Here is a 16,735-nt window from a genome sequence, read left to right as displayed (position 1 = left end):
AGATTATTAGTGTGCCTAATCTGGATTATTAATTGAGTATTAATTAATAAATTTTTCTGACACGTGTGAGTTTAAATAGTTCTAAGGTATTTAAATTATTCTCAGTAATTTATTTAAACCCAGAAGTGTGTATGGGTGCATTTCTGGACTGCTCTTTTAAAATATTGTACACATGTCCTTTTCTTTTGTTTTTCCTTTTCTTTTCTTTTCCTTTTCTTTTCTTTTCTTTCTTTCCTTTTCCTTCTCGTGCACTTTCTCTCTCTCCTTCACTCTCACTCTCTCTCTTTCTCTCTCTCTCTCTCTCTCTCTCTCATTTTTGTCCCAAATCAAACGGATCTTGAACCAATGAAAGATTTAAAGAAAGTTTTCAATATCAAGAGAAGGATTCGAGGTAAGATTACTGAAAGAACCTCTATTGAATCTCAAGTTTTTGAATTTCAAAACTTATTTTCGGTTCAAACCAGATTTTGATAGTTTTTGAGTAAAACTAGGGTAGAAATTGGAGATCTTGGGTTCTTTGAACTTGTTTTAGGACCTAGAACCCAGATATATTGGTTTTCCTTTAAAATATTTAGATTTGGGACTGGATTTACAGGTTTTTAGACTGATTTCTGTGAGCTTCTCTCGCGCAGCTGATTCCACCGGTCGACCTGTGCGGTCGACCAGATCACATGGAAACCGGTCGACCTATGCGGTCGACCGGATTGCAGGCTAACCGGTCGACCGGTAGTGTTGCATTGCTCTGTCACCGGTCGACCGGTGCACACGGGTTTGACCCTGTTTGGCCTGAAATTGCTGTTTTAACCCCTGTTTTCAGGGAGAACCCAAATTAGCTTCATTTGGGGACTTGAGATAAATGGATTAGCATCTTTAATCCTTGTTTTGAGATTGAAAACCCTTAGAATGATAATTTGAAACATGAAAATGGATTAGGACACACTAATAGTAAATCTTGGTTGGAAGTTGGGATTTGGATTGCTTTAGGAATGAGAATTAATCCTAAAGTGTTGTCTTGCATTAGTGATCGCTGAGGATTCAGACTGAAGAGGCTTGAGGAAGCGAAAGCCGGAAAAGGCAACACTAGTCCCAGGTTTGATAGTGCGAAGTAGGATTTCTATCCCTTTTCCTTATGAGGATGTTTTCAAAAAGATTTTGGACTTGGAAATGCTTTAAAGAAAGGGGTTGATTTGCGAAAGAAAAACTCTTTGAAAACCATGACTTGTGGAGTTTATGGAATCCATGGCTTGTCCTGTCCATGGAATTTATAGCTTGTCCAGTCATGGAACCTCATGGCTTACCCAGTCATGGGGCCCGCGGCTTGAGTAGTTCGTGGGGTTATAATTACGATTTCAGAAAGTTAATGAATGAGTTCTTAAGCAAAGAGATCTTGTGAACTGGTAAGAGAGTCTATTACTGTAAGCCTAGCTAGGATGCGGATAATGCTTTCTCGGGGGCAGAACCCAAAACTCGGTCTGGGTAGGCGAGGCACTTGGTTAGGTAAGTAATTTGTACTAATTACTTGCTGAAGCCTGTAAAACGGTTATATTCAGTCATCCTTGAGAAAAATGATGTGAGGTTCCGGCTGTCTGTTAGAATTGAATGTCTTATTTTATTTACTTATTAATTTATCTATTCCCTCGCTCACTTATTATTCATTTATTTATAACGTTTATTTCAAATTATATCCTACTGGGCATTTCGCTCACGTTTTATGTTTTAAATGTATTAAACCCCTCCCAGGAGATTCTAGGAGCAGTGCATAGTAACTGGATATTTGCTACGGAGCAGCTGAGTTTTGCTGTTGTTGGAATCAAGTGAGGATTGTGGTTATCCTCTTGGACAAATGTAAGGAATTGAGAATCTTGTAAACTCTTGAAATATTTAGATTAACTAGACTGTGGTTGATATCTGTTGTAATGATTATTTACATGTTCATGTATGTACGATACTATATGTCCTGTGGGGTGGAAACCTGTGTGTTGTCAGAGGTTCAGGATTCTGTAGTAATTAATTTATATTTTAATGCAGCTAAGTGGGGCTCGTCTGGGAATCTGCTTTGTTATTCCCTAATCGAGCTCCACGTCACTGATAACTCTAAGAAATTAGAGTTATCCACTGGTTTTATAGCTTAAAATTGCGTGTCCATGAGTGATTTTTCTAGTTTATTGTATGTTTTAATTTAGATTTGTAGAGTTTGCACTTACTTTGGCTTAATTCCGTACTGCTGCTCCTCTTGAAGTGAAAGTTAGTGATTTGGAAGAAAAATGAGGTGAAAAACTAACTAATGTTGTGTGAGCACCTTGCAGGAAATTGCTGGGCTAAAATGCTGCGGTATTTTGCGCAGCATTCTGGGAATAGCTGGCAGCTGATAGACGTAAGCGCACTAGCTGGAGAAAGCAGACAAAAAGGAATCCGTGTGAGCTGGCCGAGGAGGTGTCATTTGGGCCCACTGTGCACATCATCAGTGACACCTCAGCCCTTGTGTTACCCTAGAAGGGAATGTTTTCTTAGGACAAGTTGGCAGCTGCCAGGGGGAGAAAAAGAGGAAGAGAGAGAATCGGGCAATAATATATAAAGGAGGACAAACATTGTCCAGACAGAGAGAGAATACACAAAATACATGCTCTCCAGAAAACAAAAAAAAAAGAGCACTACTCAGAGAGGAAAAAGCTTCTTACGAGAGCTGAAGAAGGCAGGAAAAACAAGTAGTATTCAGCCCAGAAGGAGAATACAGAGACGTGCGAGGAGGGCTAGAAGTTGAAGGACAGTTTGGCTGGCCAGAGAGGAATCCAAGTTCCAGCTGAAATTCGTTCTTCTTCTGTTAGCTTAACTTTTTTTTGTTATTTAGCTACTAATTTAGCTATGGATTATACTGGAGCTTTGAATCTTGTAAATCTCATTATGAACTAATTTGTTTTAGCTAGGTTTGCTAATGGAACCAATACTGTAAGAATGACAAGTTGTTTCTGAGTTGCTATTAATTTGCTATTCCTGTTCATTCATGTGAGCTAATGTCTATTTCTATTCTTGACTGGCCATCAATTTTAGGATTCAAGATTAAGATTAATACTGGAAGGGTTAGTTTTAATCGGATTAGCATGAATGATGCTTGTTCAATGAACTTGCTGAGTTGTTGATTAGTGGAGAGTATAGGAATATATTATTCACCTCGCATAACTTAATGAAACCCGAGCTTAAATCTGCATTCCTAGAGCTGGATTCACATATGAATATGTTGGAAATAGCTTGAGGAACCTTAGTCATAATCAATTCGGAAGAACTTTATGCATCAACGAGTGTCTGTTGACAAGATAGTTGAATGCTGCAGCATTCTTGGTAACATTCTAGTCAGACTTGCAGTTGAGGGGAAGTTAGCAGGCCTAGCTCATTTTCACCACTGAATTACAGCCCATCATTACGTTCTTGTTACTCTTAGTCACTTTAGACCTCATTTAGTTTGCATTCATTTTATTTACATCATTTTAGTGAATTTTTGCCACATTCATCATTTACTTGTTTTGTTGATTATATAACTTCCAACACGTACTTTCGGTGATTCAATCTTCGTGGGATCGACACTCTTATTCACTCTTTATTATTTGTCTGCGACACGTGCACTTGCGAGCATAAATATCACGCAACAGTCACCCACCCCGTTTGGGGGGCGTGACAGATATTGAAAATCTTTTCCTCAATTCTCCAATCACTTAGTAAAGAAAAGATTTTCTCAGATAGTACTATCCCAGTGTGTGGAGGTGGCATAAGATAAAAATTCAAGATTCTTTTATGCAACTTCTAATTCTTATCAAGAAAATGAGCAGTCAGACACAAATATCTATCAGTAGTCAATGAAGTCCACATATCACATGTCAAACTTATTCTACCAAGACATGCATCCAACATATTTTTTATTTTCATTTTCTCCTTCTCATACAACTTATGAGTGTCAGCTTTAGCAATGTTCCTAGATGCTAATTCCACATTAGGATACATATATTGAAGCATAGCCCTTAATCCTTTGTACTCAACAAATTGGAAAGACAAATCATGCATAACAATATAAGCAGTCACCAACTCACGCCATTTTTCAGAATCAAAGTAACAAGAGCCAAATGACAAGCTACTATCACGAGAAATAAGCATATGACCAATATCTCTAGTGTCTGATCTCGGACAAGTTTTAATATGCTTCAACATGTTACCTGTTCCATACTTACTAGTAGCAAGATATTGAAGCCCACACTTCTTGCAAGCACTCCTAAGCTTTTTTTTTTCCCCGGACTAAGAGGAAAGATCTTAAAAAAGTTCCAAACTTTCGATTTCTAACTTCTTCTTCTTGAGAGGTTTTTGGCCACCGACATCTGTGAGCTCAACCACATTCTCTTCAAGCTCGATATTGACATCTATTGCTTCCTCTAAATCAATGCTCTCACTTTGTGCCTCCAAATCGTTGTTGTTCATCTACAAAAGACTTAATAGAAAACTCAATTTGCAGGGAGAAAAAAGAACAGAACTACATAGTAACAAAGTAAAACATATTAGTTTTAGAACAATGTGTATGCATGGAATATACTTAGTAATGGAATTAAATGAATTAAGCTTGCCATCTATGTGAAATTCTGTCTCTATGAAATGTTGTCTTATCTGTATCAATTGTTTTTTTTTTTAAAGCAAAATCAAAAAAACTTTCAGCAAGTTTCATGCCATTTCACCGGTGTACACAGGAATTAACAGAACTACAATAGTAAAAAATAAGAACACAACTACAATTCCAGGCATAATATAACTTCTAGGTCTATTTTTCATTCCAGAATTTTCCAGATGGCTAGTGAGTCACACCTAAAGTTCTTCTCTAACTTGAATATCATATGCAAAAGTAAAAAAATTCATGAATCTTTTGAAAAGACAGATAATTTTGTAGGCAAAGATCGGCCAAGAAAAAGAGTGTGAAGCTGCTTTACAGTGCATTAGAGGAGAGAATGCCAATATTTCTCATGAAGTTGCTGAAATTAGAGTAAGTTCTCAACTTAATACAGATAGATTTGTAAGTTTATTCTTTCAAGGAATGTTGAAAGGTACACTAACATGTACTTGTTTCTAATTATGAAAAGGATTACACAAAGACTCTTCAACGGCTATCCAAAGGTAGCATTATTGAACTATTCCAGTGGAGATATGCTCGTCCACTTTTAGTGAGCTTTTTCATGACTTGAAAATAATAACTTTACATGTTTGCTTTCTTTGGTTTGTTGTTGACCTCTTTTTAGTAACTTTTAGACTTTTGTGGTAGCTAGGTTGGAAGCGTGTGGGGACAAAATTAACTATGGTTAGTTTTCTTCCTCATTATGCTGACTCAGCGAAGCGTCGGTGCCCATAGAATCTTCTGCGCACACGTAATACCTTCGGATTGAGGTTTATCGGCAGTTTCTAGTTTAATTTCCTCCGGGTGTCTTTTGAAATTTTCTTCGGATAAAATTAAGGTGATTTAGTTCAGTTCACCGATTTAAATTTTTAATTTTAATTAAAATATAATTTTATATAATAATTTTTAATTGTAATATAAAAATTAAATGTGATTATTTTTTAAAATTTTTAATTAAAATAAAATTAAAATTAAAAACTCGAATCAGTAAAATAAACGACACTTAATAATAGTTTGAAATTTATATTTATATATTTTATACTTAGTTAAAATTGCACACATATTATTTTATAAATAAGAATGAAAAATATAGTTATTAGAGTCTCATTTTAAGAAATAAAAAAGAAAAATATAATAAAAAATATAAGAATGAAAAAAAATATAAAAGAGAGAAAAAATGAAGGAAATTAAAAAAATAACATTTTGTTAGGAGAAAATAATATTAAAAAATTAGATAAGAATATTTATGAGAAGTTGTTATTTTAACTGAGAATTAGAAGGGAAAAATATATTGATGAGAGTCAATTAAAGAAAAAAAAATGTATAACAAGGTAAAAAAAAAATGAGAATTGAGAAAAGGAGAGGAAAGCCAAAAAAAAAAAAAAAAGGAACACTACACAACGAAACTTTTCATGTGAAACGTTTTGGGGATTAGGCCAAAAAACTCATTTGCTCTTCGTAGATATTGTATGTAGGGCTGGCAATTTGTATTTGCGTGTCGTGTTCGGGCCGGCACGATTACGACATGACACGATTATAGTGAACACGAACACGACACGATTAATAAACGTGTCAAAAACCTAAACACGAACACGAAACGCTAATAACACAATTAACACGACACGACAAGTGAACACGATTACTAAACGTGCCGTGACGGGCCGACACGAAAAAAACACGTTTATGACCCGTTTATGACCCAACTAGCAAAAATAGTGGAATTTTATATTGTATTCAAAACTATATTAATTGACTACTTAATATAAAATCATGCATAATAGCCAACACACATTAAAATATCGAAATATCAAACACACACATATATATGATACTACTAGATTATCAAGTATATATGTTTCAAAACATACCAATTACCAAACATCCAAAGAAGTTTGAAAACATAGCCAAGTACATTTAAATAAGTTTGAAAACATAACCAAACATTTGAATGTTTAAGTGCATAAAACATAAAATAAATATAGGAAAATGTCTTCTTTGAGCCTTGAGGTTGAATGCCCAACTACACTCTAAAAACTAAAATTAATTTTTTAAATAAAATAGAGGATAAATGGTTTATCATTAGAGATAAGGTTTCTTATGTTAGAGTTTATATTTAATTAGGATATTTTCTTTTAGGAAGATAAGGTTTCTTCCTTAACCTATTTATTCTTATTTTTTACTATTCTGAAAATAATAGAAGAGAGTTACTTTCTAGAAAATTTACACACACACACACACACACACACACACACACACACACATATATATATGGGCTTAATAAACGGGTTGGGCCGGGCCGTGTCGGGCCGATAATGGCCCGTATAACTAAACAGGTTAAGCGTGTTAAACGGGCTGGCACGAATCCAGCCCATTTATTTTCGTGTTATTCGTGCCAGCCTGATAACGACCCAATTAATAATTGTACAGTCCAAATCTATTTATTTCGTATCGTTTTCGTATCTTTTTATCGTGTCGTGTCTGAAATTGCCGGCCCTAATTGTACGGATGTGGAAGCTATTTTCAAGTAGCAAGTGAAAATAAAAGGGTTAATTACTTAGATGGATTCTGAGGCTAATATTGAATCTTATTTTGATCTTGATTTTAAATATATTTCATAGTTGATTCATTTTTTTTTACTCAGTTTTGATTTTTCTATTAGATAAGTGTTAAATATTTAAAAAAAATTGAGCAAATTAAGGATCAAAATGTAAAAAATTTAAAATTTAATCATTCATAATATTTAACTTCTTTTTTATATTGTTTCAGTCTCTAAATTTTTTATGTTTCTAGTTTTTAATCTTTAATTTTCATGTATTTCATTAAAATATTTAACGCTTAGTTAACAAAATAACTGAAACGGAAACAAAATAGTTGATTATAAACTAAATATGAGATACTTTGAAAGTCAGAAAACAAATTGCGATTGAAGATAGATCTCGAAGATCATTAAAAAAACACGACATGATATTTATTCAATGTAATGCTTATATGGAAGAAGTGTAGTAATAGTCTTAGATAATAAATTTTGTTAGATTCATGTTAAATAAATAGCATTTTATGTTGTTTATTTCATATCTTAGAGCATTTCTAATGAAATGCTATAATTAATGTGCTAATTATAAATTTAGCATTTGAGTGTAAAAAATACTCTTTAATGCAATGTTATTTGTTGTGTCAAATTTTCCATATCTTATATTTTGTGGCAAATTTTTCACCAAGTAAAACATACGAGAAATTTGATATTTGATTGTTATTGGTTGAAATATTTACTTTTTCATGTAATCATTACAAGTTTTATATTTTTTAATTATTTTAAAACTAAAAGTTTACTTTTACAACTTTTAAAGTTTAATAATTATGAGAAAAAATATATTCAACATTTTAAATAGCATAATTCATTAAAACAAAAACAAAAATAATATACCATATTACACTTTTTAATGATAAATATACAATTGACATTAGCATTTGCATTGAAAATAGTTTCAGAGCTTATGCAATACAATGTTATTATTGATGTGTCAATTATAAATTAAACATTTAAGTGTAAAAAGCACTCTTCAATGTAATGTTATTTGTAATGTTAAGTTTGCTATATACTATATTTTATGATAAATTTTTCACCAATTACAGCATTTGGTAAATTTAGTATTTGATTTTCATTAGTTGAAATGTTTATTTTTTCGTGTAATCAATATAATTTTTATATTTATTAATTATTTTAAAATAAAAATTTATTTTTACAACTTTTAATGTTTAATAATTATAAAAAAAAAAAATTTTAAATAATATTATGTATTAAAATATAAATGAAAATGACATAATATATCACACTTTTTAATATTAAATATACACGTAGAATGCTATTTGTCCCGACTTTTTTGCCTCACGATTTCTCACGATCGAATTGGCAGGTTAAAGGCGTGACATGTGGTCATAATTTTAACTTATTACTCAAAAACATTTTAAAATAATTAAATCTGAACAACTCTTTTCTTTTTGTAAAAACTAAAAACAAACATATTTTTGTGAGCCCAACTGTTATTTTATTGTTTTTTGTTTTCTCTCCTACCTTGGTTCTCCGTCCCAAGATATCTTTCATGATTTTTTTTTTCACCCTCATTTTCTGTGCGAGGTTAATAATCGAGAATAATAAATTCAATATATGCCTGTCAATTCAATACAAATAAGGGGATAAAAACACCACAAAACCATCCAGTTTCTGCATCTTTTCTATTCTAACTTGGCCTTCGTTATTCCTACTGCAATTTGATATCATAGTCCCGTGGGTATATTTCTCTTTTCATCTCAATTACAAAGATTCAAATCACCATCTCTGGGTAGTGTTTTTTTTTTTTTTTCGGTTGGGGGTTTATTCACGGGTAATGAAGGTTGGTCATACTTGTATATTAAGTTAATCCAGATCCATCCAGATTTTTGGCTGTATAGTCAGGGCCGGCTTGACTTAATTTTGAGGCTTAAGTGAGATTTTTTGAGGAGGCATAATCAAAAAAATATATTTTTGTAGTACCATGCGCTGAAACGAAGAAAAAATAAAATAAATAATTTTTTATGTCTTCAAAAGATAATAAGAAAAAAAAAAAAAAAAAAAAAAAAAAAAAAAAGCACAAAGAATCCACTAAATCCAACACAGGAAAACAAATAAAAAAAATTACAATAAAATCAAAGGAAAATATTACTAAAAATGCAATATTTGAACTCATAAAAGCTTCTCCATTAACAAAAAGCACACTTTTCACCAAATAATAAGAAAACAAGCCGAGATTTCTCCCGTCCATAGAACCTAGATAATATAATAATACGACATACAAAATAACAATAATAATAAAGAACTAGTGAAAAAAAAAATTTCCCTGCGTTTTGAACTGCAAAATTGTCTATTAAAATCTCCAATAAATCTTTTTCAATAGACAATATTGCTAATCCACTTAATGGCTAAATTTTATTTAAAGAAAATAAAACTTACAGTTATTTTTTAATGGAAAAAACTTACTTTTATTGTTACTTGTTTGACTTTTTTACTTAACTTTTTGAAATGACTTTTATTTTTCACAATTGACGCTTTAATAAATAATTACTGTTTCCTTTAAAAAAAACGACTTTCTGACTTCTGTTTTATATGAGTGAGACGTTTATGTCGTATTTGAAATTATTCTTGTTTTTGTTTTTCACGTTTTTTAAAAAAAAAATAAAAAAATTTTAAAATGACGTTTGACACAATTAAAAATAAAAAATAGAAATGAAAACGATTTTTTAATTTAATTTAAAATGAGAGAGAAATGAAAAACGGCTTTTAGTCGTTTTTTATTTTTTATTTTTGTTTTCTTGTCTCTCAAGCAGAGAGACACATTAATGGATTTTTTATATTGAAAATAATCTCTTGATAAAACTACCAAATGCATTTTAAAAAATAGTTTATGTCTGAGATTGAAAACAATTTCATTTCTATTTTCATACAAAAAAATAGAATCATTTTAAAACGAGTTATAAACGCGCCCTTAGTATTCCTATATTTAAGGTCATTGAGATCATGAGTGATTTCTCAAAACATAAAAAGAAAAAAAAAAGCCGTTTAGCTTTTGATATATATTTTTTAAAATCAAAATAATAAATAAAGGATAGCTAAAATATAGGCTAGAAAAAAATAATTAGGGGCCTTAAGCACCGGCTTAACCTGCCTTATGGTTAAGCCGGCACTGTGTATAGTCTTTAGATGAAGTAGTATAGACCCCGTTCATTTCAACGATTCGAGTTTAGAATTCAAGTTTTGTTACAGTAAAAAGCTCTAAAAAATAGTCATATCTAACTTTTTTACTACAGTAAAAATCTCTCAGATAAAAGACATGTTCTTTTCTCGAACTTGAGTTAAGAACTTGAGTTTAGTATGTGAGAAACACTGTAATATAAATATTGCATTTGAATTTTTGTGAGATAAAATACTGTAACGAAAAGTTTGAGTTGTGATTTGAGTTAGTTAAAAGAACATGCCTAAAATCACATATGAACTCTAATTAAAAATTCAAATTAACGAACTAAACGGGCCCATAATAAACTAACAAACTAAAAGAAGAAAGAAAATTATACGGTTATTATTTTAAAGAAAACGGAAGAAGAAGATTGGCAATATCATAATTATAGGTTTGAGTGTTAGTAAAAACTGAAAGAAACAGAAGCTTAAAAGAAGCAGCAAATGTGGTATCAAATGAAAAAAAGACAAGTATCATGAGAAGAGTTCACTCGAGAATTCTCAAAAATAATGTTATAAGACACTGATAGTGCTTAACACCACCATCTTATAAAATGTGGGTCCCACATTGTAGAGTCTATAAGTAGAACTCACATTCTATTAGATGTTAGTGCTTAATAACAGTATGTCCTTTAACAATTTTCTTTTTTTAATATGCAATTAGAATTTGTATTGAAAATGATAGTCTTACGTATAACGGTGTAAGTACCGTCCTTCCAAATTCCAAGTAGAAATGTAGAATACTATTATACTTTGTCGTTCATGTACGAGGAGAAGTGAGAAAAGAAGTTAAAGCGATTTTAACGCAAGTGACTAATTATTTGAGGCAGAAACAAGCGTCGTTTGCTTAACACTATGCGGAAGCTCGTTGGATGAGGAATCCAATCTGCACATGATGAAGCCAACGGAAAGTACGTATTTCCTTAGTTTGACAAATGGCATTTATATATAATCAGAGTCAATCCCATCTCTACTCTCTATTAAGCTTTCTTTTATTTGAAGTTTAGCTATTATTTCATCGGTTCAATTATTGTGCTTTAGTCCGTAATTGTCCCCGATTTAATTTGAAGAGAAAAAAGGGACAGACGATATTATGAGCTGAAAAAAAGTCGAATAGAAACTTCAAAAGAACGTCATGAAGATCGAAATGGATAAGGAGAAGGAAAAGAAGTTACAACTATAATTGCCTACTTTAATGATGATGAGATTGCAAAACTTTTGAGGCTCTTATCGTTTTTGGTTCGAAGGCAATTAAACGATCTCTCTATCAATTATCGACCTAAGTCCCAACTGGATATATGAATTCGGTGATTTATGAAAATTGGTTAATCCCTCTTTGGCACAAATAAAAACAAGTACGCACATGATTAGCGAAAAATATTCCGGCGAAGCTAGATTTTAATGATCTAAACGCAATCTAAATAAGATCAAAAATGACAATCTAGCTAAAAAATCTGAAAATGTCATAAAAACTCTTATTGACATTTAGGCATACCTCTATTCCGGTGGACAGCAAAAGGCGTCGTCCAAGGTCGCCGGAATCCAAACCTGCATAAGGAAGAAGGGCAAGATGAGCGTTGAGCTCCTCCCTATCCCTCCATCTCTCTGTTTTGTCGGTGACACCCGCAAAAGCCCCACGCACAAGCCCAAGCATACCCCACAAAAAAACAAAGGGTTGGCACCCAATATATACAAAAAATGAGATGGGGATAATTGGCTTTAACCAATATTTGATTAGAAAGAGTATTTGACCCAATGAGCTGACCAAATATTATGAGATAGGGGGAGTTCATATGCCTCAAGCGAGTTAACAAAACATGTATCCATCCCATAATGGACCGATATTTAACATACATGCATGTGTTAATTTACATTCACATAGTTGTCCATAAGATGCTTTAATTAATTACATAGTCAATTATTATGATTATGGAAGTGCACATAAAAATATTCCAACAGTCTCCCACTTGGACGACATAATCATACAACAAACATTCACTCATTACAGCATAAGCATCAACTAAGAATCTCACATAATAAACACAAGCCCAAAATAATCATGCATAATAACATATCGATGGGATACAATCATTATACATAATCAGGCGCTAGAGATTCATCAAAGCATGACGAAAACTTTAATACATGGATAAAAAACAATAATAGAGACTAACAACCAGATGTCTCTTTTCAACTCGTCACTTTACCAACTAAAACGTGTGTCAACACAACATCACACATAAAGTGACAGATCCATGAATATGCATGTATTATTTGAGGCATAAGCAATCCTTATCAATAACAACATGTCACACACAAATGGCAGTAAACTCCCACTAATCAATACAACTACATGCTCCTTACAGTCCCAAGTGGGATGAGTGTTCTTAAACACTTAATAGGTAAGCCTTTAGTGGAACTACCAACATGTTGTTTATAGGCGTGTTTTCAATAACAATGAGGCCTTTTACAATTTCTCTTTACAAAATAAAACACGCTATCATTATGCTTGAGCGGACAATGCTCCTGGTGTTCTAAGAGAAATATACTATTATAGAGCTTTCACAACACAGTTTCAGTCGGTCGAGAAATGGAGTCAACTACTCCTAATGCTGAAACAAGGTTCCACAATCACATCACACAAATAGCCTCACGATATGCCACATACTCCGCATCACAGTCAAGGACGTTACGAGTGTCTATTTGACACTTTTCAACAAGGTAGCTCTTATTTTTATCATTTATGCAGTCTGCATAATCGGCATCACGAGATCCAACCACAACAAAAGTGTTGGTTCACCGACACACAACTATCTAGTATTTCATTCCCAGTTAATTCAATAATAATAACAACAATCACTCAAGTACTGAATTTGCACGTCAAGAACAAACACAATAATAAGACGTTTGCATGCTTGAGCATACATTAGACTGCTAAACACGTAAGCATAAGGGACAACTTTATCTGATCTCTCTTACTTCACCATAAGGACATTACACCTTTGAGAGTTTGTCACTTTAACAAACAATGCTTACTAGGAGAACAAGAATGCATACTGAACCTGTTCGAAACAAGAACAGTATAGGTTCTCTAAGACGACCACAAAATGCACTTATCCTTGTTACATAGAATCTACATGCCTAGAACATAAGAGGCTTTTTCAAAATTCTCAAACCAAAGTGACTAGGCGACATACTATTCATCTCAACCAACAGGTCAGAATCATTAGGCGCGAGCTAGTTGTTACCGACATAAAAAATAGAAACATGCAACTGCTCCCACTAACCTTACACATATACATTTATCAACACGTTCTTCATAAAGCTAATTTTAGTGACTGTCTCATCCTAAAATTGAGATGCTACTGCCTAGGTGTTATCCATACACTCCCACTCATCATAAAGTTTCTCAACACATTAGTGGAGCTAGGAAACACATCCACTCTCAAGGCTATGTCAGTTCTAACACCACGAATTCGTAAAGAGAGATCCACACCATTAATGATAACTTGTCCCATTTAGCGTCAAAATAACGGAGATACAAGGATTGCTTAAGGCTAAAGAAAATAACAGGGGCAACAAACAATAGACATGTAAAACAAGATCATGCAATTTGCCCTTTACTTAGCCTTCCCAATGATCTAAGCCAATATGATCATTGTGTGCTAGAGTCAGTTGAGCAAGAATAGACCTCTTTCCCAGGTAAGGACAATTCATCAAATAGCACAACCAAATGCATTAATCCACCACCGATAGGGTAGTAAAGATTATACGGTTCATGACATCCAACAAACTTCCTTCACTGGTCTAAGCATCCTACCAAACAATTAATTATCGATAGGATAATTTAATTGCCCATATGGATCTTAGCAGTATCGTAAATACATACCTTTATCATTAACACTTCAATATATTATTTGACTATAATATGAGTTTAGTGATTATGCAAGTCCATATATAATTATTCACAATATTCTCCCACTTATAATCTAAAACATGATACTCATATAATACAAAATGTCAAATACTAAGATGTAACCAAAAACATGGATAAAGACAACAAGCTTAAGCTTTATAATAGCACATGAGCTTCTAATTAAAATTTTCATTCTCACTTTAACACAAAAGAGACCATGTATGCCTATATAAATAACTAGGCATTAAAACATGAAACACAAAATGGGCATTCTAAAATTTGAACAAACAATATATGACCAAAATATATTACCATATAATATGGAATAACAAACATGCCCCAAAATTTTAGGTCTCTAAATAGTGAGAATTAAAACTACCTAGAAAATATATGAAAATCATTACAATAAACAAATATTTAAATAAAAATATTTTCTGGTAGCTCATGTGCAACCATGTAAGGAGTGTGTGTATCTCAATGCCCTTTTTCAAAAGGAAGTGTTAAATTTTATTGGATAGCTCTGCAACATAATAACCGAGACAATTTGGCATGTTCAGACTCACGACATGCGAGTACATAAACATTCACTATTGTCGAATTCTCACAATTAAATATATCATATAATAACAACAACATAATATAAATTTTATGGCATCAATTATCAAATAAATTGTATATGACATGCCCAAAAAAAATTTGTTTAAAAATTATGAGAATTAGCCACCCATAAAAATATAAAATTAATAATATGAAAATATTAAAAACATGATTTTATGGTGGCCCAAACCCAAAATAAATCATTTAATTAGGTAAGAAATGAAAAACGGAGCGCAACAGCGAAAACGGCAGTCAAAATAGACTTTGGATGTGTTCGTACGAACCGGTCAAAGTTTGGTCAAAACTGATTTTTTTTTTTGTGCTGAGAAATGACACGTCGTTTTGCTCATAAAGAAAAACGATGTCGTTTATGTCAAAATGACACAAAACTTAACTTATCAAACGACATGTCATTTTTAACCCAAAATCAAAATGCAGTGTCATTTTTATTGTCCTTAACCTCCAGTTGGGTAAAAAATGACCCGAACGGATCCGTGACCCGACCCGGCCATATCTTGGCCTTCGAAACTCCATTTTTGACGATTCAAAAGGATATTTTCTCCAAACTTCACCCTCTTTTGGATTTTTTTTTTCAGCCCACATAAACGACTAGCAGGACAGCCCCAATTTGCCTTGCAAACGACATATCATTTTGGGGCATATGGAAACGACATGTCGTTTCACTATTGAGACAGCCCCAGTGAACTTTGCAAACGACATGTCATTTTTCACATGGATGGAAAAATGACATATCGTTTTGATCTTCCCTAACCTCTGAAACATTGCAAATCATCAGATCCGTGACCCAACCTGCCAGAAAAGTAAGTTCCGGTTGTCCATTTTTTATGTTCTTAGATGGGTTTTGCTCTAAATTTCATTCTCTTTGGTTTTTAACCATCAATTTCACTCAAAGAGCCATAAAAAATAAAACCCCATGAAGGAATGTGCACAATAAGCTCATGAAAAAGAAAAAAACTGCAACCTCAAATCTAATAAGGTAGGCTCTGATACCATTTGCTAGATTTTAATGATCTAAACACAATCTAAATAAGATCAAAAATAGTAATCTAGCCAAAAAAATCTGAAAATGTCATAAAAACTCTTATTGGGATTTAGGCATACCTCTATTCCGGTGGACAGCAAAAGGCGTCATCCACGGTCGCCGAAATTCATCGATGGCCGGCCGGAATCCAAACCTGCAAAAGGAAGAAGGGCAAGAGGAGCGTTGGGCTCCTCCCTATCTCTCCCTCTCTCTGTTCGGTCGGCCACACCCGTAAAAGCTCCACGCACAAGCCCAAGCACACCCCACAAAAAAAATAAAGGGTGGCACCGAATACATAAAAAAATGAGATGGGGATAGCACCCAATATATAAAAAAATGAGATGGGGATAATTGGCTCTAACCAATATTCGATTAGAGAGGGTATTTGGCCTAATGGACTGACCAAATATTATGAGATAGAGGGAGTTCATATGCCTCAAGCGAGTTAATAAAACAAGTGTTCATCTCATAATTGATTGATATTTAACATACATGCATGTGTTAATTTATATTAACACAGTTGTCCTAAGTTGCTTTAATTAATTACAGAGTAAATTATTATAATTATGGAAGTCCACATAAATATATTTCAAGCTATTCATAAATATATGGTCGAATTTGTCGATTGAGAATTGTTAATTGACAAATTAATCCAAAACCTTATGATTGACATTTGTCAATCCATACAAAACGAAAAGTCCTGCATATTGGTTTAGATTGGGCGGATTAAGAAGATTTAGTTCAACTGGGTTCTCCAACTTCTTCCAAGGC

Source organism: Morus notabilis, unplaced genomic scaffold (assembly GCF_000414095.1).
Source record: "Morus notabilis unplaced genomic scaffold, ASM41409v2 Scaffold550, whole genome shotgun sequence".
Lineage (NCBI taxonomy): Eukaryota > Viridiplantae > Streptophyta > Magnoliopsida > Rosales > Moraceae > Morus > Morus notabilis.
This window is presented reverse-complemented; position numbering follows the sequence as displayed.